At 38.5% G+C, this 15,771-nt stretch overlaps 1 pseudogene; it reads right to left on the minus strand.

Annotated features, from left to right (window-relative positions):
* Positions 1 to 51: 51 nt before the first annotated feature.
* Positions 52 to 855, minus strand: LOC148792044 (putative histone H2A.3 pseudogene; annotated as a pseudogene).
* Between the last annotated feature and the right edge of the window lie 14,916 nt (positions 856 to 15,771).

Genomic DNA, 15,771 nt, shown 5'->3' on the forward strand with positions numbered 1-15,771 from the left:
CTTCTCCATTCGTCCTTCCTGGTTTCCTATCATGGTATCAAAGCCTCTGCTTCAGAAGCTCATCCGCCCAACCAACTGGAGCCCCACGTCATTCTGAATCGAGCACTCGACGAGCGTCTGCTCCCACTGGAGCTGCCTCCTCGAATCCCCGGAGTTGACGTGTAAGACAATTGTGTTCCCACCGGAAGCTTCATCATCGGCTTTGCCGCTAGCAGAGACACCTTTGGAAGATCTCTCCCGATCTTCTTCGGCAACAACAAATTGTGGATGATAGGCATCACACCACCATTTGCGATCGTGACCGTACCAAGCAATTTGCTGAGTTCTTCGTTGTTCCTCACCGCTAATTGAATGTACCTTGGCACGATCCTTGTCTTCTTGTTATCCCTCGCTGCGTTCCCAGCTAATTCCAACACCTCATTGCAAGACACTCAAGAACGACGGCGAGACATACTGGAGCACCGGCACCGACTCTCTGTGTATTTACGGGCTTTTAGAAACCTGGCGATCCTTCCAATGGGAAACTAAAGCCCGGCCTTGCTGCTCCTGGATACTGCCACCGACTCTCTCTGCGTATTTACCGCCTTTCAGAAACCTGGCGATCCTTCCAACGGGAAACTGAAGCCCGACCTTGTTCCTCCTGGATACTGCCTTCTTTGAAGCTCCAGCGCCTGAACTTCTTGACAAGTAACTAAGCAAAGCTCCGAGAGGGATTGATAGCTCGGGATTTTGAAGTGAGAAATAAGGAAAGGTGGTGATCTCATTCGCATACGAGACCTGCTGCGCTTAAAGGTACAGAACCTTCGTCAGCGTCTGCGTGCACCAGAATTGAGGCTGCCCCAACGAAGAAGACATTAGGGACTCTGCAAAGTTTTTTTTTTAAGGTTAGTATTTTCCCGTAATTCGTGTTGCTCCAAAGATCTGTGTTTCTCCTCATGGATTCATCCGAAGCTGCACAACATATCTCTCATCCCATCACCGTTACCTTCGATGGCTCAAACTATGATTTATGCCCAAGAGATGTGCAGTTTTCTCAAGGGACGCCTTCTATGGCGATATGTGACCGGTGAGATTCCCAAACCTACTAAAACTGTTGATGAAACAGAAGATGAATTTGCTGGGGACGAGAAAAATCATCAAATATTGACATGGTTTCGCAATACTTGTATTGCAAGCATCAAGTTAGAATTTCGCAGATATGATTCTCCTAAAGAGGTATGGGATTTCTTACAAGGCCGTTATTCTATTTCTGATGATGTGCATCAATTTCAGCTTTATAGGCGTCTTCACCGTATGAAGCAGCAACCTGAATAGACCATCCACAGTTATGTCTCTGAATTACAAGTTCTTTGGGATTAATTAGCACAGTGTGAACCTGAATGAGATAGTACTTCTACAGCTACTACTTATTCCAAGCTTCGCGATTGCCAACATGTTTGGCATCTTCTGATGACTCTCAGGGATGAGTATGAACCTATTAATGGTACTCTACTTCATCGTAGCCCATTGCCTTCTCTTGAAGTTGTGATCAAAGATTTGCGTTCTGAAGAAACTCGTCTAAGAACACTTCGAGATGAGCGATCCTTATTATCTACTGATGTTGTTCTTGCTACTCCGGGTACATCTGTTGCTCCTTCAACTAAATCTTCAAAACAGACCTTCTGCAATTACTGCAAGAAGACTGGTCATACTATTTCTGAGTGCCACCGCTTGCAAGCCAAAAAGGCGTCTGGACAGAAGTTTTCATCCATGGGTTCTCAGGCTTCGAGTTCTACTGCAGCTGTTGCCACAGAGAATTCTTCTGATAACACAACTCCAAAATTTCCTCTTAGAGAACTCCAAGCTCTTCTTTACCAACTCCAACCTAATTCTGGTATGCCTTCTAACTTAGTCTTGTCCATCACTCAAGTACTACCTCATCATGGTATTTTGATTCTGCCTGTTGCAATCATATGACATCAAATTCATCACTGTTTACTTCCAAGTCACATTCTTCTATTGCACTAATTGCTCATACTGCCGATAATTCCACCTTAACTGTCAAAAGTGTAGGCACTGTTTCATCATCTCGTTTATCACTCCCTAACACTTTTTTGGTACCTCATTATCTCTAAATATTATATTTGTTAGACAATTATGTGAACTTGGTTTTGAAATACATTTCTCAAGTCATGGTTGTACTGTGTAGGATCCACGGACAGGGAAGATCGTTGGGACAGGCCGTAAGGTTGGGAGACTGTTTGAGCTATCATTTCTTCAATTACTATCTCTTGCTGCTGCTGTCATCTCTAGTGTCTGGCATTCACGCCTTGGTCACATTTCTACCTCTAGATTAGGATCTTTAATTTCTAATGGATGTTTGGGTCTTATTAAAACAACACACTTTGATTGTGTTTCATGTCCTCTTTCAAAACATCATGCTTTGCCTTTTATTATAAGTGATTTTGTTTCTTCTGCACCTTTTGATCTTATCCATTCTGATATTTGGGGCCCATCGCCTCATAATACCATGGGTGGTTCGCATTATTTTGTGATATTCATTGATGATTTCTCTCGATATACATGAATTTATCTCATGCGTAATAAATCTGAATTACCTGCAATTTATATTCAACTTGTCGCCATGATCAAAACTCAGTTTTCCTCTATCATCAAAATTTTTCGCATTGATAATGCCATGGAATATAGAGATTCTATCCTTACCCAATTTCTTTAACAAAATGGAACTATCATTCATAGATCTTGTCTCGGTACCTCTCAACAAAATGGGCGTGCAGAACGAAAACATAGGCATATTCTTGATACTGTTCGACCTCTTTTAATCTCTTTCTCCTGTCCCGAACGTTTTTGGGGGGAAGCAGCCATCACCGCTGTTTATACCATTAATCGCATTCCTTCTCCTGTTCTTGGTAACATTTCTCCTTATGAACGATTGTATGGCCATTGCCTTGATTACTTGTCTCTTCGTGTACTTGGTTGTGCTTGTTTTGTTCTATTACAACCTCATGAACATACCAAATTGGAACCAAAAGCATGTCTATATTGTTTTCTCGGGTATGGTATTGAACATAAAGGATATCGGTGTTGGGATCCTCTTTCCCAACTACTTCACATATCTCGTCATGTTACCTTCTGGGAACACAAAATGTTCTCCAGTCTCTCCCCGTTTCAGGTTACCACGACATCTTCACATTTTTTTACTGATCCTATTATCTCGCTTTTTCCTGATGATTTACTTGCAGGTCCGACTACTTCTTCATCTAATAGCTCTAAAAGTACTGTAAAACCTATAGCCTCTCTTGATGCATCTACTTTGGCTATGGATCCTCTAGCTCTACCATCTTTTGAGCCCTTGATTCCCCCTGATGAATTAGACCCTGCTCATTCTGGTGCTTCACTTTGTCACTCTGGTAGGGTTACTAAACCTTCGGTTCTTCTTCGTGATTTTCATTGTTATTCTACCATTGTATCTTTATACGAGCCTTGTACCTATCGCGAGGCTAGTACTGACCCTCTATGGCAGAAAGCAATGGCAAAAGAAATTTAAGCTCTTACAAGCACTTATACTTGGGATTTTGTTGACCGGCCTCCAGATAAATCCGGGATTGGCTGCAAATGGGTCTACAAAATCAAGACTCGGGCAGATGGTTCAGTTGAAAGATATAAAGCTAGATTGGTAGCTAAAGGATTCACACAGGAGTATGGCATTGACTATGAGGAGACTTTTGCCCCTATAGCCCATCTCACTTTTGTTCGTAGTCTTATTGCGATTGGTGTAGCTAAGCACTGGCAGCTATTTCAGATGAATGTTAAGAATGCTTTTCTCAATGGTGAACTTTCTGAAGAGATCTATATGCAGCCCCCTCCTGGTTATGATCATCTCCCTAATCAGGTGTGTCATCTCTGTAAGGCTCTATATGGACTTAAGCAGGCACCTCGAGCATGGTTCTCCAAATTCATCCTTCCTGGTTTCCTATCACGCACTGTGGCTCCACGAACGGCTTGCTTCCATGTGTAGAGGCCATCATGCCACAATCATCAAGCTTCTGGGTTGTTCTGGTGGCAATTTGTTCTATATTAGCTTCACGAAAATCTTCAGGCATTTTGAAGAAGTTGAGAAAGGACAAAGTGCACACTCCAGATGGCAACCTCTGTTTGCACCTCTGCAACTCTTCACGAGATACCCGTTGCAACTCTTTAGGTGAGATGGTTATTTGAGTCCTCTTTACTGTTTTTTTTTTTTGGAAGAAAACAGCCCATTTAGGAAGAAAGAGAGGAGATTACGGGGGCATTTACAGCCCAATCTTCAGGCATTTACAGAGAGTTAGTTTGGTCATGACCAATTGCTTAGATTACGGGGGCATTTACACTCCAGATGGCAACCTACCAAGGACTGTTGCAACTATGAGCAAAATCAGGGATCAAAACCCGGTTTGTTTGTGTTTCATAATTCAACCAACAAGCAACGCTTTTAACCAAAAAACTTTTCAGATCTGGGAGGGTGGCAATTCAAGAACGTTCAGCTTAGCTCTGGCCTTTGTAACAGTAATGGGAGAAGGCAAGGAGACTGATATTTTGGCTAGAGATTGAGAGTATAGAGTTGAGAGAACGTATACGGTCTGATGAGAGAGCTAGCTCAGCTCAGCTCTGGCATCTGTAACGAATACAATCTCAATCTAATCACCTTTGTAACGAATACGGACTCAATGTATCTCCACCCTCAAAGGCCATTTCTCTTACATTTTCTCCCTCGTCCTCGCTGGGAAGTTCCTTTGCAGTGGCTTCTCTGATGAAGAGATCCAAGTCTAGCCTTGGTACTCATCCATACCAGCAGCTGATGTTGATGCCCAACAACTGTCTCAGACCAACAACGTGGTTGTTGTTGGCAATGGCACAGTTAAGTCTCTTGTGGTCTCTGGCGACCAACTATTCAGCGCCCACCAAGACCACAAGATCCTTTCAGTGCTAGTGCTATAGATAAATCCACACTGGCCACGTCATTAGTTAGATAACAACAATAATTTGTTATTTGTGGACTTATCAATCCTAGATAACAATTATCCTGCTATCAACTTATGATTATCATTACATTTGAATTTGAATTTCAAATTCTATATCTTCACCTATATAAACTCATGTAATTTCTACAATTCAATCAATGAGAATTAGCCACTTTCATTGACTCTCGTATGGTATTAGAGCCCTAGAAGATTAACGTCATGTCTACTCAAAGTTCTTCGATCAACTCTCAAGGTGAGTCCTCTTCCAGAAATAATGGATTGGTTACTCTGTCCAGTTTCATGAATGTCATCACTGTACGCCTAGATAGATACAACTATCTCTTATGTTCTATACAAATTCTCTCTACACTCAATGGGTATCGATTCACTGGTTATGTTGATGGATCACTACCATGTCCATCGAAATTTCTTCCTGGCACTAATGCTCAACAGATCAACCTCGAATTCATCTCCTGGTAGGAACAAGATCAGTTCATATTGAGATGGCTCCTTTCCTCTTTCACATAGCATATTCTTGCTCAAGTCGTAGGATGCAAAACTTCTAAGGAAGTATGGGACCGGCTTAGCCATTTATTTTCCTCCACTAACAAATCCAAGATCCATGATTTGAAGTTGGAGTTAGCACATATTAAAAAAGGCAATCTATCAATTGCAGATTGCATTTAGAAAATTAAAGGGATTTCTGATGCTCTTGCTGCATCTAATTACTTTATATCAGATTCAGATCTCCTTCACTATCTTCATGGTAGTTTGCCACCAGAGTATGACACTTTTATTATCACTACTACTGCTCGTTTGGATGATTTGACCATGCTAGATGTGCAGAGTTACTTCTTACTTTTGAAAAGCGCTTAGCTCGCCATGCTAATTTTGTCGATTCTTCCTCTGCTAATGTTGCAAGTAAGAAGGGGGGGGGGGGGGGGGGGGAATACCTTTGGCCACTCACAACAACATTATTCAAACAAACCTCGACAGTTCTCTTCTTCGGGCAACAAGAAACATCCCAATAATGGTTCTAAATGATCAAGTGGTAATGATACTTCTGTTGTTTGTCAGATTTGTGGATATGTTGTACACACTATTGCCACTTGCAGGAAATATCTGGAGCTTCTAGGGGTGAAGAAATTTTTAAACAAGAATGCCAATGTGGCTTCTCGCACTACCTCTTCTGTAGGGTCTTCTCGTGACTCAGTCTAGTATCCGGATTCTGGCGCCACGAATCACCTTACTACAGATCTCAATAATTTGTCCTTACATAATCCATACAATGGTTATGAGGAAATCACTGTTGGTAATGGTATGCATTTACCTATTTCTCACATTGGTTCTTCCACTATTCACACCTCATATGGATCCTTTGATTTACATAATATCTTGCATGTACCTCGGATCACTAAGAATCTGTTGCCAACGAGCCAATTATGCAAGGATAATATGTAGTGTTTATATTTGATGCTTGTGGTTTTCTTGTAAAGGATCGGATGACGGGGAAGTCTCTTTTCAGAAGACCAATTAAAGATGACTTATACAAGGTGCAATCCATTTCTTTTAGCAGTCCTACAACTTTGATTGGAGAATGCACCTCTAAGGGTGTTTGGCACTTGCGTTTGGGGCATCCCAGTCATAGGATTACTTATCACATTATTTCCAAATATGATTTACCTGTTCCAAATAAAAACTTGTCCTTCTGTACGGCCTGTCGTAGAGGGAAAACTCATTCTCTTCCTTTTTCTTCTAGTACTTTAGTCATTATTAAACCATTAGAGTTGATTTTTTCTGATTTTTGGGGATTTAAATACTATTTATCTTTTGTGAATGCTTTTAGTAAATTATTTTGGATATTTCCTATGATTGCTAAATCTCAGGCGCCATCTTTATTTCTCATTCAAAAATCATGTTGAAAATTTATTGGACTATAAAATCAAGGTTGTTTAGACTGATGAGGCAACAGAGTATAAGCCTCTTACTGATGCCTTTCATTCTTTGGGAATTTTTCATCGGCGTTCCTGTCCTCATACGCACCAACAGAATGGTGCTATAGAATGCTGACATCGTATTATTGTGGAGACAGGCCTAACTCTCTTGGCTACGGCTTCTGTTCCGCAAAACAGGTGGTATTATGCTTTTGAGGTTGCTGTTTTTCTCATAAACAGATTATCTACTCCTACTCTTTCCATGGCCTCCCCGTGGTTTCAACTATTTGAAACTGCTCCTGATTACATGTTACTTAGGGTTTTTGGTTGCTCATGTTATTCATACCTCAGACCCTACCAGCATTCTAAACTAGAATTTCGTTCTGACGAATGTGTGTTTATGTATATAGTCTTCATTGTAAAGGCTATAAGTGCCTTCATTTGCCAATTAGTCGTTTATATATATATATATATATATATATCTCGCAATGTTGTTTTTAATGAAGGGCACTTCCCGTTTGCTGATATCTTTACAGATGAGTCTGCATCTACTATCTCTGCACCGCCAATCCTTGGTCCTCCACTACTTTGGCATACTTCTCCCAGCACTACTTTAGCGACAGGTACAGCTCCATCCCCTTCTACGAGTATTACACCCCTTGCTCCTGAACCACCAGAACCTTCTGTTGCCTCTACTCCCGTGCTTCCTACTATCACCACTCATCCTATGAAGACTCATTCTCCCGTGGGCTTGGTTCACTAGGCTTCGTGATTATCTCCTCACCTTGGGCTTCATTGAATCATGGGCTGATTCCTCTCTTTTTCTTTGACATACCAAAGGGGAGACTCTTATTCTCCTAGTTTATGTCGATGACATTCTGATTACAGGCTCCAATTTTGCTTCTATTTCATCTCTCAGTGTTGATTTATCATCTCAGTTTGCCTTGAGAGACCTTGGCCCCGCACACTACTTCTTGGGAGTTGAGTTGGCTCGCTCTTCTTCTGGTATTCATTTTTCATAGCATAAGTATATATAAGATTTGTTAATATGTGCTCAGATGCATGAAGCCAAACCGTCCCCTACTCCGATGTCTGCCAGCACTAGGCTTGACTCCTCACAGGGTGAATCTCTCTCTGATCCTTCTTTCTATAGGAGCATTGTTGGTGCGCTCTAATATGTGACATTAACTTGGCCATACATTTGTTTTTCTATAAACAATGTTTGCCAATTTCTTAAAGCTCCCACCATTGTTCACTAGGCAGCAAAAAGCTATACTCCGCTATCTGAAGGGTACTATCACACATGGACTATCTCTACTTCCGTCCAAAACTCTCACTCTCACTACCTTTGCTGATGCTGATTGAGCGAGCTGCCCTGTTGATAGGCGGTCTCAAAGTGGTTACTCTATATTTTTGGGCCCCAAGCTTTTGTGTTGGAGCTTGAATAAGCAATATACTATCTCTAGGTCCAGTACGAAAGCAGAGTATTAGTGCCTTGCTTCAATTGCTGTAGAACTCTCTTGGATTACCATGCTCCTCTTTGAACTTGGCGTCCAACTCTCTCCTGCAATTGTTTGGTGTGATAATATGAGTGCTAAATACTTAGCCTACAATCTTGTCCATCATGGTTGCACAAAGCACATCAAACTTGATGTTCATTTCATTAGAGACTTGGTTGCAAAGAAATTGCTCTCCATCCATTACGTGCCCAACAGTGATCAACTCACTGACTTACTAAACCGCTTCCCTCCACATGATTTCTTCATCTCAAGAGCAAGTTGACCATTGGTCCACCCATGTCCAGCTTGAGGGGGGATGCTATAGATAAATCCACACTGGCCACATCATCAATCATGCCATCAGTTAGATAACAACAATAAATTGTTATCTGTGGACTTATCAATCCCAGATAACAGTTATCCTGTTATCAACTTATGATAATCATTATTCTGTTGTGCTCATCACTTTATCTGTACATTTAAATTTGAATTTAAAATTTTGTATCTTCACCTATGTAAAATCATGTAACTTCTGCAATTTAATCAATGAAAATTAGCCACTTTCATTGACTCTCGTATTTAGAAGTCGAAGAAGATCGATCCACTGCATTGAATCCACCGTTTGTCGCCTCCTCATCACCGCTGCTGCAACAACGGCTCTCTCTCCCCGTCCCCTTCGTTCTCTCTCTCCTCATAACTTCATTCTCTATCTCCCTCTCGCCCCTCTTTCATCATTATTGATGTAAAGTGAAGATGCCCAAGACGAAGTGACGAGCTATGACTCTCTCTTTCTCTCTCTCTCACTACAGTGGATGTGGACAAAAGAGGTCATGTTAGCTTAAGCTTGCAGACTGTTGGAGACAAAGCCGTGGGTTCTGTTGTATTGGATTCGGAATTTGGAAATCGCGGACTGCTGTTTGTACTGGATTCAGAATTGAAAACCAGTTGCCATGAAACGATACCAAAATCACTATCACTGCTGTAACTTCTGACAGCGACAGTGAACAATAAGGGAATTTTAGGAAATTTAAAATAATTACCACTCACGTGATGTCACATGTGAACGGAGTGTGAAGGAAAACTAACGGCAAGGGAGGTTTTAGACAATTGTCAAAAAATTTAAGGGTAGCTTAAGACAATAGGTAAACAGTAAGGGTGTCGTTTGTCAATTTCGTGAACAGTAGGGGTAGCTTAAGAGATTTGCCCTTATTAAAAATCGAAGTATGAATTCAATTCCAAATCTAATTGAACCTTGGGGTCTTGAATAAGGTTTACGATCATATTCAGTTTTAATCTTAGCTAACCTTGTTATATTTAAAGTAAAAAAAGATTTAAAAGATTTTTATTTTTTATTTTTTTTGAAGGCAAAACATCATATTTCATTCAACTATGAAACTTGTATGAATACAGAGTAGTGGTCAAAAACTCATAGTACCAAGCAAGAAAGTACAAAAGCATTGTATGAAAACAAAGAAGTGGTAACAATACCAAGCAAGAATACAAGTCTCTAGAAGAAACAAAATATTCACAGTGGACGAAGGAGAAAATGAAGAAACTTCTGCAACAGACCAAAGGTGAGGCAAAATCACCAATAGAAGAGATAAATGAGTGCATCTCCCACCACCGATAGAGAGGGATAAAAACAATAGCGATTCATCATAACTTTAACCATCCAAAACCATAACCGCTGGAACTTTAACGAATTGGAACTAACTAGAACTTTAAAAGTCTAGAACCATAACCGTCGGAATTGTTATCACCAAAACTATAACCAATTGGAAGTTTAACCACCCGAAAAAAGTAATTGCCAGAACTGTTGTTGCCAGAATTGGAACCAACTAGAACATTAACCACTCAGAATTGTAATTGTTAACATTAGAACTGGATCCACCCGGAACTGTAAGTTCCGGTGAAGTAAAATAAGGAAACAATCAGCAGCGATGAAATTCAAAGTAGTGATTAAGGATATCGCCCAACACTCTGCCTCCTGTATTAAAATCCCTACAAAAAAGAACAAAAGAAAAAACAAGGAAAAAGAAAAAAAAAGAGAAGAAATGAAAGTGAGTGGAGGATTGGATCGGGTTAATCAAGAAGAAGAGTGAGGAGTGAGGGAAAGGGAAAAGGGAAGAAAAAAATAGAGAAGAAAGGGAGAAAGTGGGAAGAAAAAGAACGACTGAAATGGAAAGAAGAGAAGAACCCGAGGAGAACCCCGAGATGGAGACTCTCTTAGAGAAGAGAGAGAGGGAACCTCTGAAAACTCAAAAGTGGAGACTCTCTTAAAAAATAGAGAAAGGAAACCTTGGGAAAAACCCTATAGACGCTCGGTGTCTCTCTCAGAGAAAAGACTTTCCATGTCTCGATTACTAAACCACTTTAATCTAACTTACACATTGTACAAAGTTTAATCTAACTTATACATATAGAATAAGTCTATATAAATATAAAATGTTTAATGTTACTTACACATATCTTATAAAGTTTAATGGATTTTAATGGGATTGGATAGGGTGAAATCCCATATTAATTGGATTAGGTTTCAAATTTCAATTCTTAGGCTCGGTTGATAACCTTAATTTTTAGGGTTTGAGCTCGAAGTACCCGCACTTGACCCTAATATCAGGGTCTTTTCATTGTTATTGAATCAAAATCCAAGACAATATCAGCGATGATGTTTGGTTATTGCCTTTTTTGGGTTGTTCAATAGAAACGTACGAGAAATATGTGTTATTACATTTTTTTAATATAAAGTAGAAGAGCACTACACAAAACGGGCAGTAGTGTGTCCCCGGAAGTCAGCAAAGCAAATAAGGAGGGAAGGAAAAAGAGACAAAGAATCTAAAGCTAAGATAGTCGGAGAAGAAGATTGAGCTTCATGAGCAACCCAATCAGTTGTTTGATTTGCCTCTATGAACGCATGATGGTATACCAGTCCCTGCTCGAACAAATCTCACATCCACATGCAGTTTGAAATCACGTTCCTTAGCTTCCAACGAGTCCTCATCTTGTTATTGGGACATGATATGACTAGCTTTGAATCGCCCTCAATGATAATTGATTGATTCCTAAAATTCAAAGCCATGATATGGGCTTCCCAAGCAGTCCAAGCTTTCGCTTGATTAATAATGCACAAGTCAAGCTTATAAGCTTGGAGAACTCGACCTAGATGATCATGAGCAATGCTTGCAATCGAACACTTCCTTTCATGGTTTTTAAAAATGAACCGGTGACTGAACTGGTCAGGGGTCTGGTTACCGGTTCGAACGGTCTGACCGTTCAACCTGAATGTCTTACCCGTTCTGATGAAAAAATAAAAAAAAATTTAAAAATTGAAAAACGGTCAAAATCGATCGAATAGTTCGAACGATTAACTGGCTGGTTCAGTAGTTTGCTGACCAAAATCAACGGTTTTGGAGAAAAAAGCGATTTTAGAGAAAAACGGAACTGATCAAGTAACCAGTTCCCGATTTTTCCGGTCGGTCCAGTTTTGAGAACATTGCTTCCCTTTACTATCGCAAGACACGTCAAAATTGATTTTAATAAAGTCAAATTTCGGATATTTTCACATGATAGGTTTCCAAGTCTTCTCTATAAGATCCATCACTGGGTTCTTTGACCCTTCAAAATGTTCCAAGAAGCATCGGTGGGAGGACTGTTACATAATTGAATGTCTTGAGGTTTCTATTCCTCAAACAACCCACAAAAAAAAGGCAAATTTTTCTCTCACCAAATGCCTATCATTTTCATCAATAGCGTTGTTTGTTGGTCGATGACGGGCTCTCTCTTTGTTTATTCTTTACTTATCACTTTTTTTTCTCTGTCTTTTCCATGCTAATGGTAGAAACTTTTTTATTTTTGAACATTTTTGAATGACAACTACCTTTTCAGGCTTTAAAAAAATCGATGACAATTGACAAATAGGTGTTTAGGTAATCTTTCGTTAATTGAATTGGTTTTGGGTGAGTTAAAAAACCCTACATTTAATTTTTTTATTTTTAAAAATAAAAAAAATCACAAAATTTAAAAAGGATGGGAAGTAGAGGTCGCCACGAGCTGAACTTTTCATGAGCTACTTGAGCTCGGCTCGACTTGGTTTCAACTGATCTTTGAGCCGAGCTCGAGCCCAATTTATAGGCTTGACTAATAAACAAGTTGAGCTTGAGCCTAATAGTGTTAAGCTCGTGAGGCTTGCGAGCCGGGCTCGAATATATATATATATATAATAAAATTATAGAAAATAATATATAATAAAAATATTATAATTCTTAATTTTTAAATATCAAATAAAAAATTTATATATAATTTTCTATTTTATAAAACATTTTTTCTTAAATTGAGCTCGAGCTTATGAGTTTTTGACTCGAGCCGAGCTCGAGATCAATGTTCTAGCTCGTACCGAGCTCGAGCTCAAGCTCTGGCCTTGTACAACCTTGGCGAGCCAAGCCGAGCTGAATAATGGGAAGCAATATGAGGAGACTACAGTGGACAACTGCATTTTAGAATATAGCATATGCTAATATATTAACACTAAGATTATTTGTTTCCTTCGAATTTTGGGTCCGTTTGGTTTGCAGTTGGAATCAGAGTGGTCCATTTCCATAGTCTGTTTGGTTTAGACATGAATGGAAATGAGAATTGGAATCAGCAGGAATGGGATTTCATTCCCAAGGGAGGGGCAAGGAATGGCCATTCCCTGGAATGGGGGAATGCCATTCCAGTAGGAATGGGAATGAGATTCTGATTCTGTCCAACCGAACAATTGGAATATGAATGGCCCATTTTAATTCTGATTCCAGACCCCTATTCCAGTGCCTAAAATGGGGCGTTATTTTGTTTCTTTTTGGAGTATTCCATTGCTCACTTGAAAAATAACTGTTTTTCCCCTTGCCAATTAAAAAAAAAAAAAATAATCCCTGCTAGTGCCTATATATCCCTCTTTGAGACTAAGGAGGCATTTGGTACATAGTGGTGGAGCTAAGAATTTTATCTTGGGGATCCATTTATATGTGTAGTTGGCTATGTTAGATGCGAAAACACACCAAAAACATGTGTTGGGTATTCGGTTGATCTAATTGCTTATTTGGGTAGTTCAAAATCGGATCATCGTGATCCGATCATCTTCACCCATTAACAAAAAACATATAGTTCAAAAGATGTAAACCCGGAATCAGGCCCAGGCTTAGGCTATAATCCTTATCATAGGTGGAAATCCTGATCCAGCTTTGACCCAGCTTAGACCTCACCTTATCATATTTACAAAAATTTGGAGAAAGAGGGAGATTTATGTATTTACAAACCTTTGTCTTTTGGGTTGATCAAGATGTATTTTGAATTGACCTATACAAATTTGTACTTCTACCTAAAACTTCAAATTTGATGTTTCTTATACATATTTATTTTTTAGTTAAAATGACATTCATATATGATGTAGCAATACATATTTCTCACTTATAAAATTGTATTTACCAACCACAACGCAACAACAACAATACAATGCCACTGTAATAATTCCCCAAAAAGTCTCAACATTGAACAGGCCCATTTTAGAGCCTGACGAGCTTAATTGGATGGATGGATGGATGGATGTATCAAGCAGTCTCCATGGGATAATTAGGGTCCGTTGATCAGAATTGGAATCCCTAGGAATCAGAATCCTCAAGAATCGAAATCGGAATTTGAATCACCTATTCATTATGCTTGTTTGGTTCAATCAAGAATCAGAATCAAATTCCGATTGTTATTGTTTGGTTCATTTGGATTTGAAATTGAAGTCAACTGAAAATTTTCAATTTGTATTAGTCTATTTATTATTTTATTATTATTCTATTAATATATAATTATTATTTAGTATTTATCATTAATTTATGAATAATTTATTATTTTATTAATATTAAATTATTTTTATTTGTTATTTTAAAATGAATGTATTATTAATTAATATCCGATCAAATCTATTTCGATAATATAAATTGTAGATTCAATCTAATCTGAATATCCAATCGGATCTCACAAATGTCGATTCGAATTTGGATCCATTAAGGATGTCTGGTATCCTAATTTGATCTGATCTGATTTAATTTTTGAAAGTATAATAAATTATTAAAAGGAAAAAAATAATAGTTTATATAAAGAAAAACAAAAAAAATACATGTCTTTTTCAACTATTTACATCATTTATATACATGTTTTTAAAAAAAATAAATAATATAAAAATTACAAATAATAATGCAAAATAATTTTTATTAACAAAAATGGTGATAAAAATATTCAAAAAAATGATTATTTTTATCGGATTCTTTCATAACGGATAGGGGTGATTCAAATTTGGTCCAATTTTTAATTGGATCCTACACTCCAATCTGATCCAAAAATCCAATTGAAGGGGAACGGAATCCAACAAATTAGGATTAGATTTAGGATCTGATTGGACCATGATCCGATCTATTTGCAGCCCTAAACACTGCAGATTAGTTTGTGTCATTGTTGAGTAGGGATCTACCACTAACATAACGCCCCCAATAATATCCCAACATGCCACTGCAGAGGCAAAGTGGGAACATTTCCTTGTCATCCATTCATAGGAAGAAGGAAGATGTTCCCTATGTACAACTGTAATGGCCTGTTTCGACAGCATTGGGAGTGATTGTTGGTAGCAGATCTGAACTCGTCATTGTGATGATTGGGAGTTGGGTTCCTCTGTCTTCCCCTGTCTTACATTACATATATGGTGCTTGCTAGTTGCTTACTCACTATCAAGGGGTTTATTTTTTTTTCCCACTCAGTCAATGTTAGATTATGTCTCTTGTTTAATTTCCTTCTGAGTTTCCTTTTCTTAATTAAATCTGCTTGACAGATTAATTCAAGTGTCTTAATTTTATTCATGAGGAATGGTACATCCTGATAACAGAAAAATAAATTAAATGATTACTATGTGTCAAGAGAAATAATTGATCAGATTGAGTATCACTGTTAGTATTTATTCCTCGTTAAAAAAAAAATAAAAAACTGCACAAGAAATAATAAATAAAAGGAAAAAAAAGGGAAAGTGCTTCCCTTGATGGTCGGTACTGTACAGATCAATTATTTTCTATATACGAACTTATGCTTGCAAAGATTAAACAAAAAAGAAAAATAGAAAAGATAAAAATACAGGATCCATGTGAAAAAAAAATTGAAGTATAATAAAATTAGATAGAATAGCAATAGATGGGGACCAGGGTTCCTTGGTAGTGGGTTGGACATATATACATCCTTAAAAACACTTTGGAGGATACAAATAAACTAAACTCTTAGGCTATGTTTGGTTTGAAGGAAAATGCAAGGAAAGGAAGGAAAAGGTAA

The sequence above is a fragment of the Nelumbo nucifera genome, chromosome 4, assembly GCF_055504915.1.
Source record: "Nelumbo nucifera cultivar China Antique chromosome 4, China Antique-T2T, whole genome shotgun sequence".
NCBI classification, from domain to species: domain Eukaryota; kingdom Viridiplantae; phylum Streptophyta; class Magnoliopsida; order Proteales; family Nelumbonaceae; genus Nelumbo; species Nelumbo nucifera.